The following is a 13,173-nucleotide window of genomic DNA, read 5'->3' as shown; positions in this document are numbered from 1 at the left end:
TGTGATTTTAAAACTATTTAGTTAAACCTGTTCAAACACCTGTGGTGCCCTCACTTATTTCAGTGTAAGAGTGGCTTATTTCAGTTTAGTTAAATTGATCAGTAACAGGGTAAAATTCATCTGAAATAAATCACACTCAGGACAGGTCTATGCTCAGATACACTGGTATATTATTCTAGCAAAACATTCCTACTGTAGATGTATCTTACTAATATAGCTGCCACTATATTAGGGTCTTTTGCCAGCTCAACTTAGTCACAAATCGTACCTCATCTCACCCCTGACTAAAATACCTATAGCAGCAAAAGTTTATAGTGTAGATCTGGCCACTTGGGTATTTGCACTGGTTTAGCTAAAAGGGTTTAATTAAATTGGTATAAATTTGTATGTTGGCAAGGCTTCAGTGCAGATGGATTTTTACCTAACAGGTCATGTCTGTGATTTTTAGTGATTGCTTTGATAGGAATTGCACTTGAGAATCCGTAACTGTAACTGAACAAAGTTTGGGGTGTGGTTATACATTCTCCCCATATTTTGTTTAAAGACTTTATCATATTATACACTTGATTCAACAATTTCTAGGTAATTTATAGAATAAGAATAAGTTACTTTGACGATAAGTCTCAACCATTAATAATGCCTTCTTCCTGCCTCCCCGTTGGTTCTTTTTCAAGGTAATTACTCAGCTGGACTATCCCACAATATGAATAAGGCAGAAAGTCCCAAATTATGTTGATTTATTACCCTAAGCAATGTGCAGTGAGTGTATTTAAGAGGGGAATAGATACCTCTTTAAACAAAAAGGATAGTTAGGGAGGAACTAGTGGGAGCATAAAAATGAAGAGAGTGAAAGCGGCATCCCCGCGTGGCACCATTGTGCAGCTGCCTTCTTTCCCCAGCTTCCTGGGCATTCTTGCTGTAAATGGGAAAGAGGTTGATTGCTAACCGTGTATCAGCTTAAGCAAGCATCTTTCTTCTCTTTCATGGCAGCAGGTGGTATCACTTTCAGCCGTACAGCTGACTGTGAAGAGGTTTGTTGGCTATTTTCAAACCACAGGTGAGGGCATGTGATGACAATACAGTATCAAGTGCTGACTTAATGTTTATCCTGCAGTGGAGAAGCACTCATGTAATGATTTCAAAAGAAGGAAATAAAAGAGCTTTCCTTGAAAACCAAGTAGAAAGGTCAAAAGGCTTGTCATTCTGCTCGCATTCTCCCTACATTCCTCTTGCTCCCAGAGCCTCATTGACATGTTAGCCGTTTGACATCAGAGGTTGATAACCTGCAGTGCACTAATGCAAAATGTATGAATGTTAAACTTCCACTTCACCTGGTGCCAGAGAGCTAATATAGTTACTGACTGTGCCTGTGCTCAACTTAAAGATCACTTTCCACTTCCTTTTCTCTGGCTAAGTTACAGTATTAGCTTTAATATCTGATCCCTCCTCTAATGGAGCGACCTTGTTTTGCCCAGACAAGGGGATGAATTCTACTGATAGGTCACTTCTATTTCTTTCTATAAGAAGAAATCTAAAGTAGAGTCCTAGAAGGTGGTAAGGGTTTCTGGGTTCAGATAGGATTTAGGTCATACATTAAAATGAGTTTTGTTGTCAGCTTTGTTTCCTATTGGTGCCTTTTCACACTGCACAGCTACAATTAGAAGAGCTCCCCCCCCCCCCCCCAGTTCTTTCCAGGATTGATACACAGGCTTGGTGCAGTATAGGACTGACTGCTTTGCTGATGGGGTATCTTGTTTAGCTAGTAATATCTGGTTTTAATTTTTATGAGCAGTCAGATTCACTTATGTTTGTTGGAAATAATTAGGAATGAGCTGTAATTGTATTTTCATCTGGTATTCATTTTCATCTGGTATCGGATGAGAAAGATTATAACTTTGATTTCTATGAGTTAAATTTGTAGGGTTGTTATCTGCAAGAAGAGTGAATGAATATGAAGGACAGGGAATGAAACCATGAAAGAAAGGGTTTGATATGAATTTTGCTTTGATTAGCCATTGGAGGTTGGGGAGACTGACACACAAATGACCAACTCGCCCGTGACTGAGCTTTCCATCAGAGGTGAACTTTTCCAGGACTTTATCTCTTGTGGCATCCGTTTAGAGGCTGCGTGTGAGACTTGTCTGTGATCTAATGATTGATGTAGCATCTCAGTGTTCAAAGGAAATAGGTTAATGTCTTAAACCAGTGAGCATAATATCGCCTTTAAATTATTTTTTGGATTTGTCTATTTCCTTGGTTAGTCTCTAAGGTGCCACTAGTACTCCTTTTATATTTCCTACCAATTTCCCAGTCCTTCCTTTTTCTCTCTCTCCCACCCTTGTGACCAAGGCAGTTGGGTACAGTAAAGATACACACACTAGATATGATCAATTTACCAACTGTATTCAGTAATTTACTTGTAATAATGTGGTGTTTAGCATGACAACACTGTATGAGAAAACAGAGTGGAAGATGGAGGAAAAGAAACTTTCCTTCCAAATTAGTAGAAAATCATTGTCCGGAGAAAACAGAATCAGTGGTTCTAAGGGAAGCTTCATGTCTAGATCCTGAGAGATTGTAACATCCTGAAACCTTTGGGTACTTTCAGCAGTATAGAAGAGAGTTTAGTGACATAAAATCTGTCAAAGAGGAGCAGTGGCTCAGGAGAACTCATGTGAAGGACAATTAAATCAGAAGTAATTGTAATTGACAGCTGTAGGTTGCATGCCAGTGAGCAGGGTTCTGAACTGGAGCACCCAGGAGGTGCCTTTGTCATCTTGAATAGCTGATTCAGTCAAGTGGTGTGAGAATCTCTGTAGTATACAATTTACAGAAACTGAGAATAAAAGCACTAACATCTCTCAACTCTTGCCATTCAGCTGCTGTTGCACCTTGAAGTATGGAAGATGTCATGGGCATTTTGAATAGTAAACAGTAAGCTATTTCTGGAATACCATCAGGTATAGGGTGCGAGGTTGAATTTAGAATGAATCCGCCGATTTTAACACCACCTGAAACCTACAGTTTCTTAAGAGTATCTTCTGCGAGCAGGGAGGGAGTATGAGAGGCAAGTATATCAGGGTAAACTAGATGAGTCCCAGGATAATAGCCAGTGGCAGCAAAAGAGGCTTGCCTGGTGCTTTGTAGTACTGTTGCATGCATTGTGAGCCGTTCTTCTCTATAAATTTGGTCCTATATGTGCTTGGGGAAGGAATGCCCTAAACAGTGCCAACACTGGTTCTGCTGAGACAGTGTCAGTCAATGTGAGCCATGCTGCAATGTGTCTGAGAGGCTTTCCTTTCAATCCAGGCACTCGGTATAGGAAAGGGTGTTATCAGCAAATATTTTAAAATTGTTACCATCAGATTTTACAAATGTACCACTAAATAGAAATCTCTGACAAATTGCCTGTATGCCTTTCAGGCTACTGACAATTTCCACATCCCCAACCTTTAGCTTTGCTACGCACCTTGTCATTTGAACCTTGGAGGCTTTGCAGAGGCTGGAGTTACTGGCTGACAGTAAAAAGAAAAGGAGTACTTGTACTTGTGTGCACTACTGACAGTAGTGCAGGAAATAAGTTAAAATTCTGTCTCCATGGCATCTTTGTGTTAACCTCCTGATTCTTTTAGTGGCACTAAATGTATTGAGAGAGCTGTGTCACGGTGTACATTCTGTAATGGCATGTGTCAGAAATGACCCTTGTGAAGAAAGGACACTTCTTTCATGACTTAGCCAAGATGGCTTTGGACATGAATAGAAATGATCCAGCAGAGTAGGTTTCATTGGTACAGAAGAAGGGGGGGGGAGGGGGGCTCAGTTCAGTTTCATGCCCTTACTAGTTAAACCCTAAAATGTTCAGCTCATGCAAATATTTCACTTCCTTCTCATGACATTTTTGATTTACCTGCTGTACCTGGGACCAGTTTACACTATTCCTGTATTATACCCATAACCCCATGATTGATCCGGACATCTCCAGCTACAATCCTGGCATTCACTTGAATGTTGTTAGCATTCATAACTAGATCTGATCTGTATCGCAGCATGCCAGCATTACACTGGTTACCTCTTTATATGCATTCCAATGCAGCCAGTTAAAACTAATGGTCAGAACTGGCATGCAGGATTTACTCTTCTTCAGTAGGAAATGACTGCGTCCGTATTTTGGACTGTAGGATTGTATTTGTAGCATTAGATTAGCACTAGCACTATGTGGCCGATAGACATCAGATTATGAAACTACCCAGTATCAAGTTAACTCAGTGCAATTTTTAATCTAAACATTGTAGAATTTATCCTCTATATGTAAACATTGTATCTCTACCAGCAGCTGTATTGATACTGACAGATGTCTTTGATACATTCCACCCCATTCATCAGTGAATTAAATGGACTCTATTTCAATTACCACACACTAAGTGAGTTTAAGCCTTCAGAGTTTGAACCAAAATTTTAGTTTAAATTTTAATAATCTTAACATGTAATTGTTTAAATCCCCACTTTTATCCATTTTGGGCTGGAGGTCTATGCATATGGCACAAGTTAATTAGTGCTAGTGAAACCTCAGGAAGGGAACACATCTTCCAGATGTCACATTCAGCACTCTAGTAGGTCAGATTCGAGTTATTGCCTCAGACAGCAAATGGTTTACCTTTCAAGATAGACAGTAGGATAAGAATTAGGTTTTGGTCAAAGCCACTAGAAGCTGAGCATCCTTTGGGAGCACCTGAACAGTGCCTTTTAAAAACAGAGGGCAGAAGGAACGTTAATCCTTTGAGAGCATCCTTGTTATACATCCAAGGAGCATCTTTTGTTTCAGACTTTCTAGGAAACCTTCTGGAAAATAGCCAGTATAAAAGGATTAGGAGGAGGATGGGTTGGAGTGAAAGTATTAGCTAAAAATACTGACACAACAAGGGTTTGTCCATTTGAAAGCAAAAATGGAGTTCCTTTGTATGCAAGCCTCTGGATGGTGCATGCATGGAGCTGCAGCTTATCTACATATTATTTGGGATGACAGTAATTATGGAACCATTGCACTCCTGAGGCAGAAAGGATCTCCTGAGCAGAGGAATGGTTTCCATGGCAACAGCATCAGCATCTGAATGACTTCCTGTCACCCCAAGTGGGTAATATAATGAGTTAATTACTGAATTCCAAAGGAAAACATGAAAGTGGGTGAGCTGCTGCTGCTGCAGCCCCCCCCTCCCCCCGAGGTAGCAGTCAGAGCAGAAGGAGCCATTTAGAAATCAGACCGTGTTTGGGTGAGGGCTTCAGCGGAAGTGAAGGGATGGGGTAACCACCACCCTGTCTCCAGGCTCCAAACATTGATACAGATTTACTGCAGCTCAGTCGGAAGGGTGGGGAGGGCTGTATATGTTTCTAGTCTGTTTTAATGTGGGTTGGGAGCACAGTTATTTTCTTATTTTTAGAATATGAGCTTCAGTACATTGCATGAAAGAGAAACTGTTAACATGGAAATTACTCAGTGCTCCAAAAACTCCCCCTCAGCACATGCAGCTGCAGTGAGAGATGACAGGATCTCCAGATTGCATAGAAATTAGCAAGTAACACTCAAAAAAAAAAAAAAAAAAAAAAAGGTTATCTCTGAGGACTGCTATAAAGTCGCTTCAGTTGTTGCTTTCCTAACATAACCATGATTTAAAATCCAGAGGTTTTTTTTCTTTTCAAATTTTATGGGTGAGTCTCAGGGACAGCCATAAATATATAAGCGGTTGTGGAACACCTGTAATTTCTGCACTGAACCTTCCCTTCCTATCATCTTAATAAAAAAATTAGAAACAATATCCTTACTGACTGTGGCTCTTCTGAGGAATTGCAGTAGGGTGCACAAATGTGTTTATCTTCGTGTATGACAGTCATATAGGTTATTTGTAGTGCGTCTTGTAAGACGGTTATTGAGATGTACGCAAAAGATAATACCTTTCTGAAAATAAGTAAATAAACTAACTCACCTTAGCTGTGCAGTAATTACAGAAAAACTGGGAGTGACTAATTGTAATTTTTACTTTAGTGCTATGTATTTTATTCTGTGTGATTTCAAACTCCTACATTATCCACTTGCATAACTGTCTAGTTCTTCGTAATATGTTCATGCTGAGATAGAAGATGATTTCACTGGCCTCCTCACATTAGCTCAGTGAATACATTTCTCCATGTTCCTAAGCCCAGTTTTGTTGTCCTAATGGCAGGGCAGGGGAATGTGGGTTCAATACTGTGAATGAGGATGTGCATGTTTGTACTATCCATATACTCAGGTTTCAGAGCAGCAGCCGTGTTAGTCTGTATCCGCAAAAAGAAAAGGAGGACTTGTGGCACCTTAGAGACTAACCAATTTATTTGAGCATAAGCTTTCATGAGCTACAGCTCACCTCATCGGATGCATTTATAAATTTATTAGTCTCTAAGGTGCCACAAGTACTCCTTTTTTTTTTTAATCCATATACTGTTATTGTATTATCCTTAGTTATCCTCTTTTGGCTCTTTGCATGGCCTTTACTTTCATCCTTATTCTAACCTCAAGTGAATGATTTGTGTGCGCTCACTCCATGTTGGTAATACATTTGTGTTTTAACTACATAACCTTTTTGCCTTCAGATTAGCTTAGCATGCTTGATTTGACTAATGAGTAAAGCTAGCAACATGCTGTAACTGAGAGTAGGTAGGGTGCTTGTCACAAAGGAAGTTGTGCACCTTACTTCATCATAACTCTTCTTTGAAACTCTTTGAGTTACAAGTTAGAACATGTTGCATGCCATTACAATAAAGCATGATACAGATAGTGCTGGACTAATTAGGCCTAATAAATGAACATGCCTTTTGAAGATACCTGTGTCAAGAAGCTGTTCTTGCTCTTCACTGAGGGTGTTTTCAACCAGCAGTGAACATGTCCCATTGCCTGAGCCTGTGCTAAATTCTTCTTTCTGGACTACTTGGCTATTTTATTTCCGCTGCTCCCTTAGCACTCTGTTTGCATAGCTGAGATCCCCGTCCTCGGATTTTCAGCTAAGCATTTCAGCAAGAACTGCACCTGTGCTGCGTACAGATTGTTTGAAAGAAAAAGCTTCCTAATATGGTTGTCTGAAACACTGTATTGATCTTTCTTCCACTAATTCTGCTCTGTCAACAAATTTTTACATCAGTATTTCTTGGGACTTTTATGAAACATTCAACTTTAGACTGAATTTTCTATGCTTCGTTTCGGCCTGAAGACCTCTTTTAAGATAGAGGGAAAATATATATATATATTTGCATCAGGCTAGAGCAATACCAGCTCGAGTTCTAAAACTTTGCATGTCAGTAGTTCATGACTGATGCTTGCTTGGTTACAAACGAGTTTTTGTTTAAATGCACATAGTGCGTCCACAGTAGATTATTTTTCATTAGGTACGTAGGGGCACATTTAACAATGCCCTGCATGAATATGTGCAGTTGGCTAAGTGTCCATTTGTGGACTCAATAAACTTACAATGTCTACTGGTAGAGCCAGAGGATCTTATAAGTTACCCAAGGTAAGTAGCTCCATATTTTCTTTTCTTTAAAAGGGGGAAAGACTTAAATGTGAAAAACTAGGGTTAATGCAATAAGATGAAATGTAAACAGTCAGGTCAGACCACAAAAGTTCAGCAGTCAAGGTGCTGTGATGATATCTGTTCCACATTGCTCATCTTTTACGCTTTGTGGTATACAGCCATAATTAAAAGAAAAATGCATGAAGACAAGCGGCACGCGGGTGAGTGTGAGATGTGCAACATAAGGTTGCTCTAGCAGCATTAACTCAGCATGGGCCTGTATCTTGGGTTTTTTCTTCCTCCCTTGTTAAACGTAACACTTACAGATCATTCTCTGTTTATTATGCTATTAAATACCTAGGTTTTTCAGTGTGGGACATTTAGCGTTGCCACAATAACCTTGACTCTTTCCATTTCCTGATCTGAGAGTCGGAACTGTCAGGCACAACGTTGGACCTCCTCTAGCTTTGTGCATTTAATAGAATGAACACTAAGGCTGAACGTCAAAGTATAGAACTGAAAACAATCTGTGTAAGCCAAAGAAGAACGGAGGTGCCTAATAAATGTCAGTGGATTAAAATGCCGGAAGAAACATGCCATGGAAACCAGTCTCTTTGCACTGTTGCTCTAAATGCAAAGTATTCAGGTAATTAAATGGCACCTTCTAGTAATGTGAACTGAAATGGGGAGAGACTTTCTAAGGGGAAGTTCTTGCTTTAGAAAACAGAACAGGCAGTCCCCAGCCATAGAATGAAGGAGGCTTCAATAATATAAGAAACTTTCTAGCAAAAGATGAGTGAATGCAAGAAACAGCTGATGGTAGATGGGCTCCATGATTTCTCGCTGTTGCTGTTTTTCAGCAAATGTCAAAACTTAATATTAATTTCTCGTTTTCCCATTTCCTTCTGCCCTTCCTTTCCTCCACCACTCTCAGAAAAAATAGAAGTATGTGTTAGTATGATTGAACGCCTTGACACATGGTTTGTGGGGGTGAGGGAATGTGCACAAACGGAAATGAAATAGTGTAAGCAACGGATAGTTGCTCATTGAACCCTACCACCCACCTGTTGTTCTACAGTCAGAAAGGGAACAGCAGGTGTTGTGGCAGATCTGTGCATGTTTAAAAATAAAGCAACTGGAAATAAAAAGTACCACTTTGTCAGAAGCTGCAAATCTCCATGTGCTGGGAAGTGTCTGACCATTGCAGCTGATCAAAGTGGCCTGGTATATTTAGGACATTGTTGTATGGCAGTAGCATCTGTGGAATGAAACCCAATCGAAATGGATGTTGTTAATTCTAGTGAGGGGGGGGTTTACATTGAGAAAAGATGCACTTTCTCCAAGTCATTCTTTCCAGTGGTTGTGCCTTGTCTCCAAAGCAACAGGGACAGACCAGATCTTTGCTGTGAGCCTGGTTTTAGGCCCACCTGTGGAAGAGCTCTCCAGAATTGTCTGTCTCAACGACTTCACAGGCAGCAGTGTCCTGTTCTCCCTTTGGATCAAAACTTTCACAGGATTTGTAAAGACTTAACTAAATTCCTTGATTGGCTTTGCCATTTTTCTCCTCAGAATTGCAAAACTCAAATTGTTTTTTGGCTTCCTGAGGAAGGTTTGAAAGTAGCCCTTTGCTCTCAGAAATGGCCAGCAGACAGCCAGGGGAAGCAAGAAGAAATATTCTCACTCTCCCTCTCACACACACACGGCAAACTCCCAGGGCACAGGTGAGGTGCTCAGCCAGTGCACTGGCAGGGTATGGGATAAGGCAATTGAGCAGGCTTCAGGGGAACTCTGCTCTCAGCTGGTTTGTTGGCAAGATCCATACTGAGACGGTTAAAGGTTGCAGATTCTCCCCCACCCCCAAACTGTTTACCTTCACTGCCTCAGCTGTTATAAAAGGTGCCAGCTGCTCCTGAAGCCAGTTGGTTCAAGTTATTTGTCTCTAGCATCTCTGGCTCCCTCCTCATGCTGGGTAGTCAGCCTCCACTTGACTAGGACCAAGCAGCAGGGAACTTGGAGTGAAGTGATTCAGACAAAGCAATCACTGATGCCACAGACAATGGAGTAAAGTCCTTTCTTCCTTCCAGTCAGAATCATCAGGCTGGCACTAATAATTAACCATCGGAACAACTTTTCTCAGAATGTGATGGATCCTCTGTCACTTGAGGTTCTTAAATCAGCATTTGATACCTTTCTAAAAGATACTCTAGCTCAACCAGAAGTTACATGTTTGAACATGTGGTGAAATTCTGTGACTTGTATTATGCAGACTGTCAGCCTAGATGATCATAATGGTCCCTTCTGTCCTTAACATCTATGAATCACACAGGTATTCACAAAGATTGTAGTCCTTCCTCCCTTCATGTAAAAGGGATACATGTCTGTATAGGTCTATCCTTATCTGGATTACCTTCTCATTAGGTCCTCTTCACAGGTCAGTTCTGCTAAGAAGGTAGAAAACCTTCCTCACTGCTCAGGGCAGCAGCCTTGATCATGTCCCTGGGTTAGAAGGTCTCATTCTGTTCTTCAGGATTCCACATGTTAAAGGAGAAGAAAGTCAAGATTACCCAGCTCATCAAGATGCACTTAGACCCAAGGGAATGCAGCCTAGACTAAACCCATCCTTTAGAACAGCACAGGTCAGGTTGATTTGATGAACATATTTGCATCCAGGTCCCAAGGGAAAATCAAAAGGTACTACAAGTGAAGGCTGTGGATAGTTTACCTCAGTAGTACTCTCCAAACCTTCTATATGAATCCTAACCCCATTCCCACCCTTTCAACCACTGAGAGTTAAAGAATATTGCAAAGGAAGAAACTATGGTGATTCTGGTCACTCTTTCATTGACCCCTAGGTTTTAGTTCTCAGACCTGATTGAAACGTAACTGGAGAACATCTTCCAGTGCCAAAATACAACCACCCTATAGTGCAACAGGGACCTGTCTGAATCAAAAATCCAGTGCTGCCAAAAGTGCCAGCTGAGAAGGAACAGAGGGCCTGACCATTCAGCTCAAAGTCACAGTTGGGAAAGACAAGTTTGTCTGCACTGTAAGAAATCCACGAGACTCATTACCATCACATAAAAGATTCCTGAGGACCATCATTCTCACCAGTCCTCCAGTAATATGCAGATTCTTGTCACGATTGTGAGCTGTGTGCTGCAAGCCCTTATAAAACTGCCTTTCTAGCATAACCAGTCAGTATTTCTCTACACCGGGGTGAGCAAACTATGGGCTGCATCCAGCCCATCAGACGTTTTAATCCGGCCCTCGAGCTACTGCCGGGGAGTGGGGTCTGGGGCCTGCCCCGCTCTGCATGGCTTCTGGAAGCAACAGCATGTCCCCCCTCCGGCTCCTATGCGTAGGGACAGCGAGGGAGCTCCGCACGCTGACTCTGCCCCAAGCGCTGCCCCTGCAGCTCCCATTGGGCCGTAACCATGGCCAATGGGAGCTGCGGGGGGTGGCAGCGAGTGCAGGGCCACCTGGCCGTGCCACCGCATAGGAGCTGGAGGGGGGACATGCCGCTGCTTCCAGGAGCTGCATGAGGTAAGCGCTGCCCGAAGCCTGCACCCCTGACCTCCTACTGCACCCCACCCCCTGCCCTGATCCCCCTCCCGCCCTCCAAACACCTCGATCCCAGCCCAGAGCACCCTCCTACACCCCAAACCCCTCATCCCCAGCCCCACCCCAGCACCCTCATGACTCCCAACCCCCTGCCGAAGCCCCCTTCCACACCCTGAACTCCTAATTTCTGGCCCCACCCCAGAGCCCGCACCCCCAGCCAGAGTCTTCACCGCATCCTGCAACCAACCCCAATTTCATGAGCATTCATGGCCCGCCATACAATTTTCATACCCAGATGTGGCCCTCGGCCAAAAAGTTTGCCCACCCCTGCTCTACACCCTTGTTACTAAAAGTATCTTGCCTACTTGTCACCTCCACGATCAGGGGGATTTTGGAGTTTGGCCTGCTGGCTATGGAACCTCAGTTGCACCTATTTCATCAAACATAGTAATTCTTTGACAGGCCTTCATTTCCAAGGTTACTATAACCTGCCTGTTCTGTACGGAAATGGTATTGTCATCATCCTGTCTGCATTCAAACATTTTAGATAAGTAGAAGGGCATAAGTTGCGTGCAGACCAGGTCATTCATGGGGTAAAGGTGTATAAAGTAGAGGCACTGAGTCTCAGGTACAATTCCTCTCATTACTGCTCGCTCCTTGAAAGGAGCAATAATTTGCTGGGTGGAGAGATTGCACTCATCAAATGATAACTGCAAGGCTACTACTTGCTCTTCCAGGCACACTTTCTCAAAACACTGCATAGAGTCAGCATCCTTGTGATGCTGGCAGACCAGGCCCCAGCTCATGCCAGTACCTCAGGCCAATTCACTTGTGTATTAGTATAGATCAAAGTGATTGTTAAATGTATAAGAGTGTATTTGGTGTTTAAACTTAATGAAAAATACTCGGTTGATACTTGTGTTGTTTTTAGGGCTGTCAATTAATCGCAGTTAACTCACGCGATTAACTCAAAAAGATTAATTGCAATTGAAAACATTGCGATTAATCGCAGTTTTAATCACACTGTTAAACAATAGAATACCAATTGAAATGTATTAAAAATTTGTGGATGTTTTTCTACATTTTCAAATATATTGAGATCAGTTACAACACAGAATACAAAGCGTACAGGGCTCACTTTATATTATTTTTATTACAAATATTTGCACTCTAAAAAAAATAAAAGAAATAGAATTTTTCAATTCACTTCATACAAGTACTGTAGTGCAATCTCTTTATCATGAAAGTGCAACTTACAAATGTAGAATTATGTACAAAAATACAAAACTGCACTCAAAAACAAAACAATGTAAAACTTGTAGGCTCTAAAGTCCACTCGGTCCAACTACTTGTTCAGCCAATCCCTAAGACAAACAAGTTTGTTTACATTTATGGGAGATACTGCTGCTTGCTTATTTACACCGTCACCTGAAAGTGAGAACAGGCATTCACATGGCACTTTTGTAGCCGGTGTTGGAAGGTATTTACGTGCCAGATATGCTAAACATTCATATGCCCCTTCATGCTTTGGCCACCATTCTAGAGGACATGCGTCCATGCTGATGACGCTCGTTAAAAAAAAAAGTGTTAATTAAATTTGTGACTGAACTCTTTGGGGGAGAATTGTATGTCTCCTGCTCTGTTTACCCGCATTCTACCATCTATTTCATGTTATAGCCATCTCGGCCAGTACATGTTGTACGCTTTAAGAACACTTTCACCGCAGATTTGATAAAAATGCAAATATCTATGTAAATATCTTGCGACACCAGCTACAACAGTGCCATGAGAACGCCTGTTCTCAGTGTCAGGTGACATTGTAAACAAGAAGCAGGCAGCATTATCTCCTGCAAATGTAAACAAACTTGTTTGTGTGAGCCATGAGTGAACAAGAAGTAGGACTGAGTGGGACTTGTAGGCGCTAAAGTTTTACATTGTTTTATTTTTGAGTGCAGGGGTTTTTTGTACATAATTCTACATTTGGAAGTTCAGCTTTCATGATAAAGAGATTGCACTACATTATTTGTATTAGGTGAATTGAAAAATACTATTTCTTTTCTTTTTTACAGTGCAAATA

The 13,173-nt window shown here is 41.6% G+C and overlaps 2 protein-coding genes across 3 annotated transcripts in view; one reads left to right on the top strand and one right to left on the bottom strand.

Annotated features, from left to right (window-relative positions):
- Positions 1 to 13,173, top strand: part of MYO1D (myosin ID) — a 339,856-nt gene that overhangs the window by 291,515 nt on the left and 35,168 nt on the right. The window lies entirely within an intron of this gene.
- LOC141978669 (uncharacterized) overlaps positions 1 to 13,173 on the bottom strand; it is a 28,362-nt gene that overhangs the window by 12,813 nt on the left and 2,376 nt on the right. The window contains exon 2 of one of the 2 annotated variants that reach the window (XR_012636414.1): positions 9,943 to 10,056. The exons of the other annotated variant lie outside the window; for it this stretch is intronic. The gene's annotated coding sequence lies outside the window, so the exon portion shown is untranslated. The remainder of the gene's footprint in view (positions 1 to 9,942; positions 10,057 to 13,173) is intronic. 2 annotated transcript variants of the gene reach the window in all.

This window comes from Natator depressus, chromosome 27 (genome assembly GCF_965152275.1).
Source record: "Natator depressus isolate rNatDep1 chromosome 27, rNatDep2.hap1, whole genome shotgun sequence".
NCBI classification, from domain to species: Eukaryota; Metazoa; Chordata; order Testudines; family Cheloniidae; genus Natator; species Natator depressus.
Note: the sequence above shows the minus strand (reverse complement) of the source record. Positions and strands in the feature narration are given on the sequence as shown.